Genomic DNA, 18,094 nt, shown 5'->3' on the forward strand with positions numbered 1-18,094 from the left:
CTTAATATCTCTTGCGATAGGGAATCCTACTGAACTAGATAATGTAAAATGACAAATACTTACCTGTTTGGAGCTCTTTTCCAGAACAGATAGAATATGGAGGAAAAATACTTTAGTTCTTTATATTTTAATAAATTAGAGGTTCCATTGCAAATGAACACTTTGGAGGTATATGAGTGGCAAGCCCCATTCCTTTTGGCGCTTTAAGTTTATTTATCAAAGAAATACAGCATGCAAATACTTATGTGAATAAGTATGCAGACCACTACACATAATCACATCATTCAGCAAAATAGCATAACACCAGTTATGTGCTTGGTGATATACAGTATTCCTAGGTCTATTGTTTTACTTTATCCAGCCTTTCTAACATGTAGACCCTATTACCAGTGCAAGAGATAAGCTATTCTATCCCACTGGAAGGCTAAGAATTGTACCCTTTGGGTACATCATCCAATAAAACCAATGCTATCTTAATGCAAAGAAAGGTTGGAGGGCTCCCTCTACTGGTTAGATTTAAGAAATAGCAGCTTGACAGTTTACACATACATAGAATCATACAGTACATTCACTAACTGGTAATGCTATGTAGCTTACTGGCTCTGATTTTCAAAGAAAATTAAATAAGGTTTTTTAAACATGGTGTTAGAAACCAATTGTGTATTCTGTAATGTATATTTTCTGTTTGAGGGATTTGAATTATTATTTTTACACTATGTTAATTCTACACAGTTTAATGGCAGATGATTTGTACTGGCAGCTTTTTTAAGGATGGGAGATGGGAAAAGGAGATAATATTAGAGTAGAAAAATGATACACTAGTTCTGTACAATTCATGTACAATCTTAATGTATTATACACTGTTTCGTGCTTTCTCTGTTAAAATTTTAAATTCTCTTATGTGAACATTTGCGACTATATATAAAAAATATACAATACACTTGATTTCTGTAAATTGAAATATGCTTGCTTAAGTATTGTTGCCATCATATATATATGATATGTTTGTAATCAAATGATTAAATACATGAATATGAACATTATAATACTTAATTAAAATGTTACATTTTATTGTATTTTTGTTCCAAATAATTATCTTGCGTTTCGCTCAAATGCTTTTTTAAAGCATTAATGCAAATGATTGTCAAACATTAAGAGAAACTCCTGTTGTTACTGAAATTAGAATTGAGGATATACTATATTTCCCATAAATATAAAATGTACAAAAAAAGCTATAACCCTGATTGTTAAAAGCACTATAATTGTGCTATAATAATTACAAGAACTGTAATTGTGCTATAATAAGTAATTGCAGAGTATGTCAGCATGATTATACAAATATTAACTTACGTTTCATAATTTATATTGTTTAGTTTCTGTAAATAAATAATAGTTTTTTTCTCTTATTATTGTGTGCTATTAAAGTAACAGTCTAGTCCTCATCATTTTTATTTTTAATGCATGTTGGATATTGTAGTGGTTATATCTTTAGACACTACTTGATATTGTGTACAAGAAATAAACTGAAACAGAATACAAAGCAATAACCGACTTCAAGAACCCCATGAAAGACAGTGTTTCCCCAAATAAACAAAACAATGGGGTGCCTACTGGGATTCGACTGCTGTTAATAACCATCTGGCACGGTGGGCAAATGCCCAGTGGGCCAAAGGCTAACAACACGCCAAACCTGCCTGACCTGCTGTAGAGCCCTGGGACTGTTTTTTTAATCCCGCCCGCTCCTGCAATGTGTGTGTTCTACTCCCGCCCGCCCCCGCAACATATGTGTCCAATCCCGCCCGCTCCCGCCACATATGTGGTCAATCCCGCCCGCTCCCCCCACATATGTGGTCAATCACGCCCACCCCATTACCTGAACTGCAGATTTCCCGCGCAGTCCCGCAAGGCTGCCTTCCTGTTGCTCCCTCACAGCGTCTCTTCTCTTGTCCTGCCCAGGAACACAGAAGAGTCACGGGAAGTGACGTAAAATCATGTGACTTCGCTGGGTTCTTGGGTGAGAAGAGATGCTGTGAAGGAGCAACAAGAAGACAGCCTTGCGGGAGTGCGCAGGATCACATCCCAATGCAGTCCGCTAATCTGCTGTGCTGCATGAGTAGAAAACATAATATGCAGTCATGGGTATCTAGTTGGCGGCAGAACATAATTTGTCAGCTGCTGGCTTTAAAGTAAAAGGGTCGCCAGTCATCCCCTGTCTGGTCCTGATAGTGTACCTTTGGTCCAGAGGCAATGTTAACGTCATGGAATAGCGGTCTCCTTTCTGTTAATTCCAGGAAGAATCATTCCTGGCAGCCTAGATCCTGATGATTACCCCAATTATACTGTCAGGCTGTCATCTACATAAAGTGCATCCTTTCCCAAAGCATCCAACTTACAATATGTAAAGAAAATATTCACAGTCAGACCTGCAATCTACTTTTATTGCCTTAAGCACAGAGCTGGGCTGGGAAATAAAAACAGCCCTGTAAGTAACTGAACATCATCTCCATATGTCTAAGTCTCATTGCTATGCTTTTTATATATGTGGGGTCCCAGCTGTAAATTTTTTATGATAAGCCTCACTTATTAAATACCCAATCATATCCTACAAACTCTTAATAAGATGCTTACGCAAACTGAGTAAAGTATTTTATATCGGCGTATAACACGCACCGGCGTATACCAGCGCCCTCCCCAGGACCAAACGTGAGGGAGACGTGTCTGCAAATTGTGCAGCTCTAGGATTCATCGGCATATAACACGCAGGTAAGGTTTCAGCTTCCTATTTTAGTTATAAAAGTCCGTGTTATACGTCGATAAATACGGTACATATTCTGCAGCTGCTGTTGTATTACCATCCACTTAACTTATTATCTGTAGAAAAAGTTTCATTTACCAATTTATGGACAATGGATATTCTGCACTCCAACATTGAATGTATAGAATTACTAACATACACACGTTTTTTCATTAAATAGGTTAAATAACCGCACATGTGCACACACATCCTCCCTCCCTCACCTTTTAAAGCGGCACTTCCATGTCTGAACCCCCTCTCCCAGGATTATTCCGCTCCAAACATAAAGGGTCACAATTACTGACTCTGTGGCTATAGATCTCTGTGGAAGAAAGCCATGTGTGAGGAGACTTCCAGACTGGCCCCAGGGCAGACAGCCTATCGGCATCCTAGCACGCCACTTCGGCCCTACTAAAGCACAACAACTGATTCATAAGGTCATGTCAGGCCGTTATACTGTTTCAGGTTTAATGCCTGTATTCAGTCATCACATCAGTAAACTGCACGTCATACTTGTTTGCTCGGTACATTTTAATAAAAGATAATGCCAGATTTCCTCAAATAATTGGTCTTTTATAGTGAACACAATTTAGCTATTTCCAAAATTCCAAACAATGAGAACCTTTAACTTTGGGATGTAACAATCTTCTATTGCCCTGTTTCATTTCTCATTTACAGTACAAAAAGTCCAAGCATTTAAATATGTAAGCAAACATTATTACCCACTCCCAGTGCTTCCCCAATAAGAAAATTTAACATATTTGCTATGAAATATTTGTATGTATTTGATTTATGTATGACAACAAAGCCATACCAAAAGTAATAGAATTGCTCGGACCTCTAAATGTAAAACAATGTAAATTAGCCTTGATCCTTCAGAGATTAATATATTTTCTTATATTACATTTGGTATCACCTAGATATAAATGCCTAGCATTAAAGGCCTGTTCATATCTGCTGAGCTATACATACGTTACCTGATGTTTTCTTTCTAATTACATCCCACCCTAGCTTTCTTATTGTGTGCACTAATCATCCTATTAATTAAAGACATCCTTTATGCATTACTTGTCCTCATGCGGTTTTTACCTGAAAGCATTTCTAATCAGTGGTAATTCCTGTGGACCCAGACTGTTCGGACCAACCTTATTGCTTCCTGAGTTGACCTTGCATTGTTTCATGACTTTACATTCTACGACCATTAAGCCTGTTTATCATTTATCCTGCTTTCTCTTGTGGGTTGACTTAGGCCTGATACCGCTATTATTCCTGTCTCACTAAAGCATTTGTATTGTATGTCTATTGTATTGTGGGTCCATTCCTTGTCTCCTGATCTTCAAAATGAATGACCCTGTCCCATGAGAAACAATCTGAAAGTTACCCCAATCATAAATGCTCACATGAACAATTAAATTAGTTACCGCACAACAGGTTTGTAAGGTAAGTTCTATAATGGCTTATTGCCTACCTAGTTGAGCGACATGAATTATTAAAGTGGTCAGTTGCGCAATACTGGTCAAGGATAGTATAGTTTAGGAAAAAGAAAATCTTCTAACTTTTGAGTGTTATTTTATCTTAGGACCACAAGCAACCCTTCTGGTGTACAGCCTTTTTAAAGTCACGGTTACACTTAACAGCAGCAAGTTCATCCACAGTCAAACAAAATTACACATGGATCTGGGCTATAATGCCATAAGACTTTTATGAAAATATAATATATAAGATTTGATTGCTAAAGGAATACAAATGTTGCATGTCATCCCTTAGAGCGCCAGCCTTTGAAGAAAAATGTTACAAGAAACATTGTAGAATGTTGTCTAACTTGTCCCTTAATCTTCTTAAGAAGAAGCCACCGGACTTACAGTATGGGAAAGGTGTCAACTAAAGACTAAAGATTTAATGATTAAACACGACAGGGTATGGACAAAATGGACCAGAAAGATCAAGAAATGTACACAAGTGCTGGGCTATGCTGATTGCCTCAGGTGGAGCTTCAGAGAAACAGCTGCATAGCATCTCCCAAGAAGCAGTACAGGCCAGCTGTACTGCATAATATATATACAAAAACTCTCATATGCCATATACAACTACTTTTTCTCTGCAGCATCTTACGACAGTTTGAAACCAGTAGGTCACTGGCTAGAATACATTAAAATACTTTCTTTACTAAATAAGTTTAAAACATATTATTTCAATTTAGCAAAAAAAAATCAAAAAAAAAACCGATGGATCTCATTCTTAAACATTATTGTCACGTTAAGGACTGCAAGACACTCTGGTACTTATAGCTACCTAACATTCTAAACTCCTGGTGGCTAAAGGACAAGGGGACAAATAAAGCCTGCTTGCAAATATGAAGGAAAAAAGAACAACTGAACACCTTTTTTGTTTAATTTAGGGCTGTAAGGTGTTGGATTTCACATACTGTGTGCGTTGTTGACATTTACTGGTCACAAGTGCGAGGAGTGAGCATAAGAGAACATAACACACTGGGCCAAATTCAAAGATCCATGCAAAAACTAGACTGATTACCGTCCCTAAAGAAAAAACTAACCCTAAAACCATACACAAAACTATGCAATATAATCTACAGGGGAAAGGTCTATTGATCTTTGTGAACACATACAAAAATGTTGTCCAACTTATTACAATGTGGCCAAGTTAATTGGTAGATTGTTTCGCCAATAAGGATTGACAAACTTTTGTTGACAGTAACCCAGAAGACAAGTATGAAAGGTCCTTTATGCCTATGATTAAGTCCTACCGGGACAAAAGGCATCAGCCTGCTATCTGACGATCCTTATCTGCTCCCATGTTTTATTGTTTTTTTGCTTTTGATCTATAAAAGCTGTGTCCCAACTTGAAAAATTTCGGCTTCGCTCCCTTCCATCAATGCCAAATTGCTGAATCTCCGGCATTGCTTTTTTTTTTTGTGACGTCCCGAGTAATAATATATTTTTTAAAGTAACCTTTGCTAGCTCAGTAAAAAATAAGGGGATAGAAATAACCCCTTCAATGCTAGCACAGAATGTAACAAGTATATTTTTAATAATCCATGTTATGATGGTACAGAATAAAATAAAAAAGTAGTTACTTAATAAAATGTTCAATGCTTGTACCTATTTAATTTCATATTTGATATGTTTTCTCTTGTGTTAATAAAGGGGTTAAAATATGTTTAGACTCCACTGCACATGTACTTAGTGTTAGTTTTACATTTTAACAGTGTGTTGACACCTGTCTACAAATTTCTAGATTTTCTAGCCTTTTTTATTGTGTATAAAATCTGGTTAAAATGCATCAATTATCATGTGGTGTTTGCCTACAAACCCAACTGAGTCGCTTAAATGCATGTGGTTCTATTACCTTTTAATTATTCAATTATTCCCCTGTTAAAATCAACTGACAAGATTTTTTTAATTAAAATCCAGGAAAATGACTTCCTGTAAATACACAAGTAACTTAAACATACTTCTTGTCACAATCACCCCTTCGTTGCCGCACGCACGCGAGCAGAAGACTGCTCGCACGCGGCGGCTGCTTCCTTGCACCCCTTCGTTGCCGCACACGTTGCGGCGGTCTTCTGGAGATCCCGTTAACCCCTCCGATGCGGGTGGTCGGGAGTCCGACCACCGGCATCGGGGACGGAGGTCCGGAGCTGGGAGTCTTGCTTCTGCCGGGCATCGTATTGCCCGACGAAGCAGTGACTCCCAGCATCTGGTACTTACCCGTGCTCGGTCTTCTGCCTTTTCTCCTGCTTGTCCTGTAGGGGGAATGGCCAGTCTGCCTCAAAGGCGGGGTTCTGGGAGATCCTCCACTGCTATTGGCTCACAGGCTGGGAGGCGGAGCTTGTAACTTTGGCGACGGTTTTAAATACCCCGGATATGCTTTGTCTGGTACCCTGTTGTGGTCTTTGTTGCAGTTTTGATTCCTGACGTTTGTACTTTTGATATCTCTGGATTTTTGACCTTTTGCTTGCCTGACCATCCTTTGCTTGCCGATTTTGTACCGTACCCGCTCCGTTGCTGACCCGGCTTGTTGGACTACCCGTTCCGTTGCTGACCCGGCTTGTTGGACTACCCGCTCCGTTGCTGACCCGGCTTGTTGGACTACCCGCTCCGTGGCTGATCCGGCTTCTCTGATTATCTCGTCCGTTCCTCCTGTGTTGCTGTTTTGGCTCCTTCTTCCGTATCAGCTGTTCATACCCTTGCACCCAACTCATTCCCATATTATCCGCTTACACCTAGCCTCCTCACTGTTGGGATCAGCTCCCTGTCACTAAGGGTTTCCTTTGGTGATTGGGTTCCGAGCAGAATAACTCCTGCGGTGTGCGCTATCGTGTTTGTGGTCGTGACACTTCTCAACATTCTATAATGGTCCGTTGAAGCAGAATTTGGTTATGTCGATGCTAGGTAACTTTGACAAACTCTGTCTACTAAATTTCAGTTGAATTGTTGATACATTCAATTATATTGACCATTGTTTACTCCCTTAAAGCAACCAGGGTATTGTCCTCCAAAAAACAGGGGACATCTGGTCACCATACCTGTGTGTAAAAACAAAATGTAAATTTGGGGAGCCACAATGAGTTTACATGTAATAAAAAGTGGAGCCATTGGTTGATGAAATACTTATTTCTTTGAGAAGACATGGACCACCAGGAAGCACATTTTAATACCATCTGTGGCTGGCAGTAGGATATAAATAAAAATTGTTGGTACATTTAAGCATGCTTTGCTAAAAGCATCTTCAGGCAAAACAAAGTGCACGTTATCAATATGCATATGAAATGTCTCAGAGGCAGAGCTGCCTGCAAGTTATATTTTCAGTAGGACAGTATTTTCCCATGTGAGACATTGAACAACAGTAAATCATATGTGTGGGAGGGAAAGCCTACAAGCTATGTACAGTATCTATTCCCTCTGCGCACTGCTTTTTCCTTTAACTTTTCTTATTAGTGGCTTCTACAATTACAGCTGAAACTGCTATATTGGCTAGCAAGCAAGTGACTGCAAAGCATATCATATGAAAACAGCTTTTTAGAGCTTTTCCAGATTGTTGTATGTTAGCAGGTTTAATAATAGAAACAAATAGTTTTACATTTTTCCAGAGATTCATTTATAAATAGATTATCTGTATTATTATTAAAACAAAAGACATGGGAACCACAGTTTGCAGAATAAGGTTATGTTTCTGATAGAATGGACCAGTTAAGTCAACATCTCTGGTATAAGATATACATCTCAGGTAGTCCTGGGTACAAATACATCATTCTCCTCCATTTCTGGATAAGTTAGTAGGACTGATAGAATAGGACAGGTCAAATAAAAGGATGAGACAAGCATGGCAGGGATATTGCTATTATGTACTATAAGTGACTCTCAGCAATGACTCTGTGGGAAGTTGATTGCAGATCACTATTTCACCAGTATGTCAATGTATCTCACAGTATCTAAAGCTGGACCGTTGGTCTGAGACTTATAAGGAAAGCCTTTGAGTGTAGGTTCTCTGCCTCTCATAGTCATATATTCCTTTTGATTGAGCCTCTAAGTAAGTAAGTAAGTACAGTGACCAGCAGAACTCAGCTGCTAAACTCAAAACCAAGAGGCATGTGGAGCAATTGCTGGATTACACAGGTAATATACATAACTGCTGTACTGGGAAATGAAGATAAGGTCCTGGAGGATTCTAACATGTGAAAACAGCACCGCTCAAACATTATTTATCCAGAGCAGAGGAAGAAATTGGAAATCTAAACTGTTCCTTCTGGGGTGCAGAAAATGGCACCAGGTGCTCTGGACTGATGAGTAAACATTTTTAATATGTGGCTATAGAAGAAGTTTGTTTACCAAAGGCTGGAGATAAGAGAGAATGAGTGTTTCCAGGCAACAGTAAAACATGGTGGCGGTTCCTTGCACGTTGCTGGCTGTATTTCTGCAAATTGAGTTGGGGATTTGGTCTCCTCAAAGCTGAGAAGTTCAGGCAGATACTTATCCATCATGCAATAAATCAGGGAGGCATCAGATTGGCCCTTAATGTATTCTGCAGCATGACAACAAAACCAAACATACAGCCAACGTCACTTCAGGTAAAAAAAGTGATTGTATGGCCCTGACAGAGCCCTGATCTGAACATCATTGAGTCTGTCTGTGATCGCATGAAGAGGGGGTAGCAACTCATGTTGCCCAAATCCATAGAAGAACTGTGGTTAGTTCTCAAAGATGTTTGGAACAATCTACCTGCCAATAATACCTAGAATAATTACTGTTTACGGTGGTCACCCCAAATATTGGTTTGATTTAGATTTTTCTTCTGTTCACTCACATTGCATTTTGTAAAATGCTAAAAAATAAACTATTAACATGTAAATTTTTGAAAGTATTCTTACCTTACATCATACATACATTACAGAACTGTCACCTACAGTGAATTAGCTAACCTGAGAGGTAAGAAGGACTTTTGCTGAATCAGCAGCTATAGATTTCTGAGGTTCTAGTTAAAAGTTTTATACACTTTTGGTGCAATACCTACATACAGTGAAGTATCCCAGCCCAGCACAAAACCATTAGACAGAGTAAAACCTCCCAGTTGTCCCATCGCACAATGGATCAGTTACAAGGGTGATCTCCCCAACTGGCCTATTCAGGTATCATATTCAGGTTATATATTTACCATAATGTTCTGGTCAATAGAAGTCATTTTATTGGTTTGTCAAGAATTTGCAATCATGTTTATACAAATGAATTGACACAAATGATATATGGATGCATAGATGACCTTGAGCAGTGTTGGCAACATGCAAAGGACCTATTTTTCAAAATTAACCTAGAGCTGTATTTCAGTCAGACATCTTTTTAATCCAGCTTTGACTGGGTGTATTATCACAAATGGATTTACATTTCATTGCAGTATATTCAGTTTACAAATTTCTTTCTTCACCTGCCAGTATTACAGTATGTTGTTAAGTGCCATCATGAGCATATTCCATAATTTCTACTTTTTAGGCTTATTTTCCATCTGTAGACTGAACGGACATGGGAGAAATGTACAGAAGAATTACAGAATACAGAATTATCACATTTTCCCATTTAAAAGGTCAGTAAAACTGTAGAATATGCTCTTAATTGTATCCCTCTTGCTCTCTGTATTCTGGATATATAGAGATTAAACTAATGAAATTACTAATTTGTGTAAAAAGGTAACAGTATATCTTACAATACAAGGGGCAGCCATGATATTTAATTTGGTAAACCAAAGTAGAAAGTAATAGATGAGAGTTCCGTTAAGTCAACATACACGTTTCAAATTATTTTAGTTAATTAGACATCTACTTTTATTTTGTGTCTAGAGGGATACAAAATTACAGACCCTTGTATGCAAGCATTCCAATTTTTTAAATCCTAAATTTGGTAAATACAATATATTGTACATTTTTGATCACTAATTTCTTTATTTAATTGTAACAGAAGTACTAATTTACCAAGCAACTTTATTTTACATTCTCATTGCATTAGGACATGTGGCATGTTTCCCTACCAATAAAAGTGAAATGGTTCTATTTGTCTCTTTTAATAGAACCATGCTTTGAAAAAGCAAAATTTTTCATGCTTTGCAAAATTATATGATATTTCTGTATTAGAGTACATATATATATATATATATATATATATATATATATATATATATATATATATATACCGTATTGGCTGGGATATAGGCCACACCCGAATATAGGCCGCACCTAGTTTGGTCCTTTTTTAAAGAAAAGGTTTTTTAATAGATATGCTGCCACTCTACCCCACCCTGAGATATGCTGCCACTCTGCCCCCCCCTCCGACTTACCAGACTACCAGCAGACTCCCGGGTGTCTTGCGCGCCGGAGGGGGACATCTATACAATACGCGTATACAACTCCCGGTGCCGGCACTCAGACACCCGGGAGTCTGTTCTGGTAAGTCTTGGGGGCAGAGGTAAAACACAATCTCCCTTGCCGGGACTCCCCTCATGGGAATTCCCGGCAAGGGAGATTGTTAAAGCACATCGTGCAGACGTGCCGGCAGCAGAGGTTGTTTACGCACACATCGCTGCAGCCGGTGAACGTCTGCGCGATGCGCTTAGACAACCTCCCGTGCCGGCACTCCCCACGCTGTCTGAGCGTATCGGAGAGTAGGATGCAGGTCCCCTGCACCGCTGCGGTGGATCTGTATCCTAACCCTGCTGCCTGCCCGGCGCCCAGAACTGCATGTCCCGGGCGTCAGGCGCTAGACCCCGAATATAGGCCGCACCCCCACTTTAAAGACTTAAAGTGGGGGGGGGAGTGCGGCTTATATTCGGGCCAATACGGTATATATATATATATATATATATATTCTTCCTCAAAGTTGATGGGTTAAAAGCAGGATTGTGTCAGAGCATCTCCAAAACTGCAGCTCTTGTGGTCGGTACCTATCAAAAGTGATCCAAAGAACCAGCAACAGGGTCATGGGCAGCCAAGGATCATTATAACACGTGGGGGGGAGCTGGCTGTGTGGTCAAATCCAACAGACCGGCTACTGTACCTCAAGTTGCTGAAAAAATGAATGCCGGTTCAGATAGAAACGTGTCAGAATACACAGTGCATTGCAGTTTGCTGTGAATGGGGGTGCATAGCCGCAGACCAGTCAAGGTGCCCATGCTGACACGTGTCCACTGCCGAAAGCACCTACAATGAGCATGAGAGCATAAGAACTGGACAACGGAGCAATGGAAGAAGGTGGCCTGGTCTGATAAATTGCATTTTCCTTTACATCACATAGATGGCCAAGTACATGTGCATCACTTACCTGAAGCATGGAGGTCCCACCTTGCAACTTACAGGACTTAAAGGATCTACTGCTAAAGTCTTGGTGACAGATACCACAGCACACCTTCAGAGGTCTAGTGGAGTCCATGCGTCGACGGGTAAAAGCTGTTTAAGCGGCAAAAGGGGCACCTACACAATACTAGGCAGGTGGTCATAATGTTATAGCAGATCGGTATATATATATATATATATATATATATATATATATACTGTATATACCGTATTTGCTCGATTATAAGACAAGGTTTCTTCCAGAGCAAATGCTCTGAAAAATACCCCTCGTCTTATAATCAGACCTCAAATAGGTCTGACTATGAGACTAAGATCCAGATCCCCTGCAGCGATGCACCGAGGACTCAGAAGCACCGGTAAGTTTGGAGGAGGGAGGGGGAGGGAGTGTTAAATCCCGCCCACCTCCGTACCTGAACTGCAGATTTCCCACGCAGTCCCGCAAGTCTGCCCTCGACTTGCTCCCTCACAGCGTCTCTTCTCTTGCTCCACCCAGGAACACAGCAGAGTCAGTCCGCCTCCCAATGCAGTCCTCTACTACCATGCTCCTGCCCATCTACAACCAATTGGACGCTGCTTATATTTTTGTGTCATGTTTTTATTTTCTAGACCTATACAAAGTAGAGACACATTAGCATGGCATTACCTAAAGAATATATAAAAGTAGCCCTGTTTCTCATAAGAAATGTATACTTTGGATTTTTTTGTAACATAGGTTATAAAAACTTGTAAAATGTTAAACCAAAATTACATTAAACTCTGGAATCAGTATAAACTCTGACTATGAGCATAAGCATTCATGCCAAAGACACTGGGCAAATACTACTGTCATATAGCTAATTGTCAGCAGCAATAAGAAAAGCAAAGACAGTATTGAGGTTTGTGGCTTGGAGCAAATTCCTTTTGGCAAACAATGGCTATGTAAAATATACATTTAAAATACAGAGTGACATTCCTCGTGTTGTATCAGTTAAATATATCCACGGATATCTGTAGATACAGATGTCATATATTGGGACAGTTTGCTTCCATTGCTTATGGACATAGTCACAGCCAGTACCTGTCTCCTTAGCAGGTTCTGCATCTGATAGGGAAGAAATAAACATGATCATATTATATTTGCCTCTTTTGCCTTAGGCAATAGACACATACACATTGACTACTGTTTCAGCCTCTGAATGCACGTGACAGTTCTTAAGACATGAGATGAAACATTATTGAGCACAGGGTACTGGGGGTGCAGAGGGTAATATCATTAATGCTCAAACATAACCAAAAAAAGATAAAAAGAAATAATTGATCTTTATAACACTACCTTTCAATCTAATTGAATGTAAATTTAGCTCCGATGTTACAATAAAATTGTTGATGTATTTGGTTTTGGTTTTTTTACAAATCTTTTGTTCGACATTTACCCAAGTTAGCTTGCGATGTGTCAGACAGGAGGCGTCAAAACAAAATCAAACTGATATATTAGGTAAAAGAGAGGTTTTCATTACGTAAAAAGGCCCAGCATGTTCCGTTATTTAGTTTTGCATTGGTTGATATATATGTATTTGTATACAGTATATATGTGAGGGCTTACCTGTCCTCTGTTGTTCCACTCCCAAGTAGGCCGCATCCCAGCCAAACTCGCGGTGGACATCCATGTGACTGATATACGCCGCGTGTGCATAACCGAAGTAATTGTACACACAAATGATGTCACCGCAAGGCCTTTTAACCGGTTCCACGGTTCTTTTTTACTTCCCTCGCTGGTTCTGACTTGGATTGTTTGTGACTCCGCTTTTGCTGGCCATTCTGCCTCTGACATTCCTGTTCCTGGCTGCAGACTCGGATCGCTTCATTGAATGATCCACTTGTTCCCTTGGTTGTTATCTACGCTTCAGGGTCCTTCTGCTATCATTGTCATGATATATATATATACCGTATTTGCTCGATTATAAGAGCAAAATGCTCTGAAAAATACCCCTCGTCTTATAATTGGGGTCGTCTTATAATCAGACCTCAACTAGGTCTGACTATGAGACTAAGACCCAGATCCCCCACAGCGATGCAGGGGACCTGGATCCTCCTGCCCCCCCCCCAACTTACCGGTACTTCTGAGTCCCCGATGCTTAGTCCGGGCAGCGTGTAGAGCTCTACGCGATTCGCGTACACAACTTCCGCTGCAGCCGGGAGGAGGTGCGGTTAGCGGCGGGGGTTGTCTGCGTCCATCGCGCAGACCTTCCCCAGCTGTCAGAGATCAGAGTTCCCCGTGATCTCTGATAGCTGGGGAAGGTCTGCGCGATGGACGCAGACAACCCCCGCTAACCGCACCTCCTCCTGGCTGCAGCGGAAGTTGTCTACGCGAATTGCGTAGAGCTCTACATGCTGCCCAGACTACGCACCGGGGACTCAGAAGCTCTGGTAAGTTTGGAGGAGGGAGGGGGAGGGAGTGTTAAATGGGGGCATAAGGCATTTCTGGAGGCAGAGTGCTCTGTGAAATGCCTTTTAACCCCCTTAATGCCACTCTGCCTCCAGAAATGCCTTTTAACCCTCTATACGCCACTCTGCCTCCTGAAATGCCTTATACCTCCCTATATGCCACTCTGCCCCTTAATATCCCTTTTAACCCCCTAAATGCCTGAGTGACATATAGGGGTATAAGGCAATTCTGGAGGCAGAGTGGCACATAGAGGGTCAAAAGGCATATCATGGGGCACAGTGGCATTTAGAGGGTTAAAAGGCATATCATGGGGCACAGTGGCATATAGGGGGTATAAGGCATTTCTTATCCAGCCAACGAGTTGGCCCCACACCAACGCAAACGGCGAACTATCTCAGACCAAACAAACACAGTCTCCGGGTAAGCGGCCCAAAGCTGAAGCAGGTCCGCCTTAATATCAGCTATCAGCACCCGGATAGGAACCGAACATAAATCATTCCCACCGACATGCAGAAGCAGGATCCGAGGCACCCCATGGATCTGAACGTGGCGAGACACCTCCCGGGACACACGATCCCAACGCATACCTCGGAAACCGAGCCAGTGGACCGTCAACAGCGCGGGATCAAGACCCAGCTGCCTCCCATTCGGACGCACCGTAGCCCGTCTCGCCGCCCAGAAAACATAGGAGTGCCCCAGGATCCAAACCGCTCCTAAAAAACAAACAAAGAAAACAAACGTCAAGAAACCATACATCACAGAAAATGAGGACGACCATATGACTGAAAACGGCTAGACTCCCACCTAACCAACCTCATAATCACCTCCTGACGCAACCCCCATCGAGCAGCTTTTGTAGCCGCCCCAATCCGAAAGGAATGGGACCCAAACTCACTAACCGACAAACCGAGGCTCGCAAGAGCCCGCTTAAACAAGGCAATAAACTGGAACCGTCCATATGCAACAGCAAAGGCCCCCCAACCCGAGGCCGTACTGCAAGATAAGCCTCCAGACAGCCATGCGGGCAAACCGCAGAACCGGGCAGAGCCTGCAAAACAATAAAACACCCCCTGCCCTCCTGGTCCGTCTTGGACCTCCGAAGACCCAACCGGACACCCCACTGGACCGCAAAACATCATCAAACAGCAGGCCCCCAGGGACAGACTTGCTGAGGCTCACAAGCTCCCCAATACAGGCTCACCCCCGGCCTTAAAATGGAAGGCAAGTGCCGCCATCCGGCGACCCAAAACAGCAACAGATACCCCACTACTAAACCAATAACCCACCCGCCACAACAGGCCCTCCGCCCTACTGAGACCCCGTTCCAAGTTGGAAGCCTCAGCCCAAAAAGCAGTCCATTCGCCCCAAACCTGATCGTAAAAACCACGTGTGGAAGGGACCAGGGAACGTTGCAGCAGGACCTCTACTCCAGCTCCACATCCAAGCCGGAAAATCCGTGCCCACCTTGTCTGCCCCAGGCGCCAAAGCGAAGAATCGGTCCCACTGCAAACGAGAAAGGGAGTCAGCTATACAATTGTCAACACCAGGAACATGAGAAGCCCTGAGGCACATATTGAGCTGAAGACAACGCAACACCAAGCGCCGCAACAAGCGCAACACGGGAACCGAGGAAGAGGTGAGATTAGAAATCGCCTGAACCACCGCAGGGTTGTCACACCAAAAACGAACCTGGCGATTAGCGAGCCGATCACCCCAAACCTCCACCGCCACCAAAATGGGAAACAACTCCAAGAAAGTTAAATTCATAGTTAAACCCGCTTGAGCCCAGCCGGCCGGCCAGCTCCCAACACGCCAACTTCCCCGAAAATAAGCACCGAACCCAACTGCTCCCGCGGAATCCGTCCACAACTCCAGGTCCACATTAGTGACGGGCTCCTCCATCCACAACGTCCAACCATTATAGTCGCGCAGAAACAAATCCCACACCTCAAGATCCTCCTTCAGGGATCTCGTAAGCCGCACATAATGATGCGGGGCTGACACACCAGCAGTCGCCAACAACAAACGTCTAGAAAAAACCCTGCCCATCGGCATAACCCGAGATGCAAAGTTCAACTTTCCCAACAAAGATTGCAATTGCCGCAAAGTGACCTTGTGCAGCCGCCGAAAACTCGCAACCACAAAACGAAGCTCAACCACTTTTGCCTCAGGGAGCCTATAAGACATTTCCACCGAATCAATTTCAATACCCAAGAAACACAAGGAACTACACGGCCCCTCAGTTTTGTCAGGTGCCAACAGGACACCAAAAAGACGCGCCACCTGTTGCATCGTGGCCAACAAAACCGCACACTGAGAAGAACCCGCCGGACCGACACACAAAAAATCGTCTAAATAATGGATAATGGAAGGGAGACCCGCAACTTCCCTAACCACCCACTCCAGGAACGTGCTAAACTTCTCAAAGTACGAGCAAGAAATAGAGCAACCCATCGGGAGACACCTGTCAACAAAAAACCCATCACCCCAAAAACACCCCAACAAATGAAAACTTTCCGGATGAACAGGCAGGAGACGGAAGGCAGCCTCAATATCAACCTTTGCCAATAACGCCCCCCTACCAGACACCCTCACCCAATGTGCCGCCCTGTCAAAAGACGCGTAAGAGACTGTACACAGTGCCGGGTCAATACCATCATTCACCGACTGCCCTTTTGGATATGACAGATGATGGATCAACCGAAACTTGTTTGGCTCCTTTTTGGGAACCAGGCCCAACGGGGACACCCGAAAATCAGGGATAGGAAACGGACCCGCCATCCTACCCAACCGCACCTCCTTAAGCAACTTGTCAGAAACAACAGACGGGTTGGCCAACGCCGACTTAAGATTACGCGACCGAGCAGAGAAACCCTCAACCCTAGATGGAATGCGAAAACCGCCCCGAAAACCCTCCTCCAGCAACTGGGCAGCATCCCGATCGGGATATTTAATCAGCCACGGCAGCATCATCTCCAGCCGCACAGGAGTCACGCCTTTTTCCAGCACCGGCCTTACTCCCTTTCTGCCGCTTGAGGCACTTAGTAAGCGGGTGTGCGCCACTACAGCCGGAGCATTCGTGCTTAAAGCGACACAATGTGCCCCACTTGCACTGCCCCTCATTAAACTTCCAGCAGTATCCTTTCTGTTGCCCAGCCGACACCCCTGATCCGGAAGTGCCGGCTCCCGTCTGAAAAGGCTGAGACCCAGGACGACCAGGCGTCATAACACGCATCCACAGCGCTATATCCTTATGGTCCCAACGGACCCCAGGACGCACCGCCATGCGCTGACGGAACTGCTCATCATACCGCAACCACGCCTGCCCACCATAAACCCGATACGCTTCCCCAATCGAGTCAAGGTAGCAAAATAACCCTGAACAATGCTCAGGCGCTTTCTGACAAATGACACTGGCCAAAATGGCAAAAGCCTGCAGCCAATTAGAAAAGGTGCGAGGAATCAAACGGTATCGCCGCTTCTCCTCATCCTCTTTTTTAGTGGCCTCATTCTTAGACGGCTTATCCAGATTGAACTTCTCCAGAGGAAGGAGCGAAAATATTTCCACATATTCCCCCTTCCAAATCTTGTCCCTCACTTCTTGCTTTAAATGCGTACCCAAAGGAGCCTCAAAACAAACGTATATCTCCCCTCGGGCGGCGTCCGCTAGCCGAACAGGATCAATGTCAGTGCGCGAACCCCCAGCAGCTGGGTCGGCAGAAACGCTGCTAGCGCTAACAGGAGCAGTAACAGGAGCCGGCGCTACCTGCCCCACAGCCCCAGACGGCACCCCAGTAACAGCCGGTGCAACACTACCACTCCCCAAAGCACTGAGACTGCCAGCCCCAGGCGCACCACATGACCCCCACACCTGCGCCGGCGACGCACCCCGACCCCCCAAACCACATGTCGCCACCAGATCACGAAAAACTGAAAGTAATTGGAGCGCTACCGCTGAGCTATTCCCAGAAACCGCAGGTGTGTTCCCCAGCAAAACAGTAGAACTCCCACTACTCCCAGC

The sequence above is a fragment of the Sceloporus occidentalis genome, unplaced genomic scaffold (genome assembly GCF_023333645.1).
Source record: "Sceloporus occidentalis isolate IW3139 unplaced genomic scaffold, rSceOcc1.0.p SCAF_56, whole genome shotgun sequence".
Taxonomy (NCBI): Eukaryota; Metazoa; Chordata; class Lepidosauria; order Squamata; family Phrynosomatidae; genus Sceloporus; species Sceloporus occidentalis.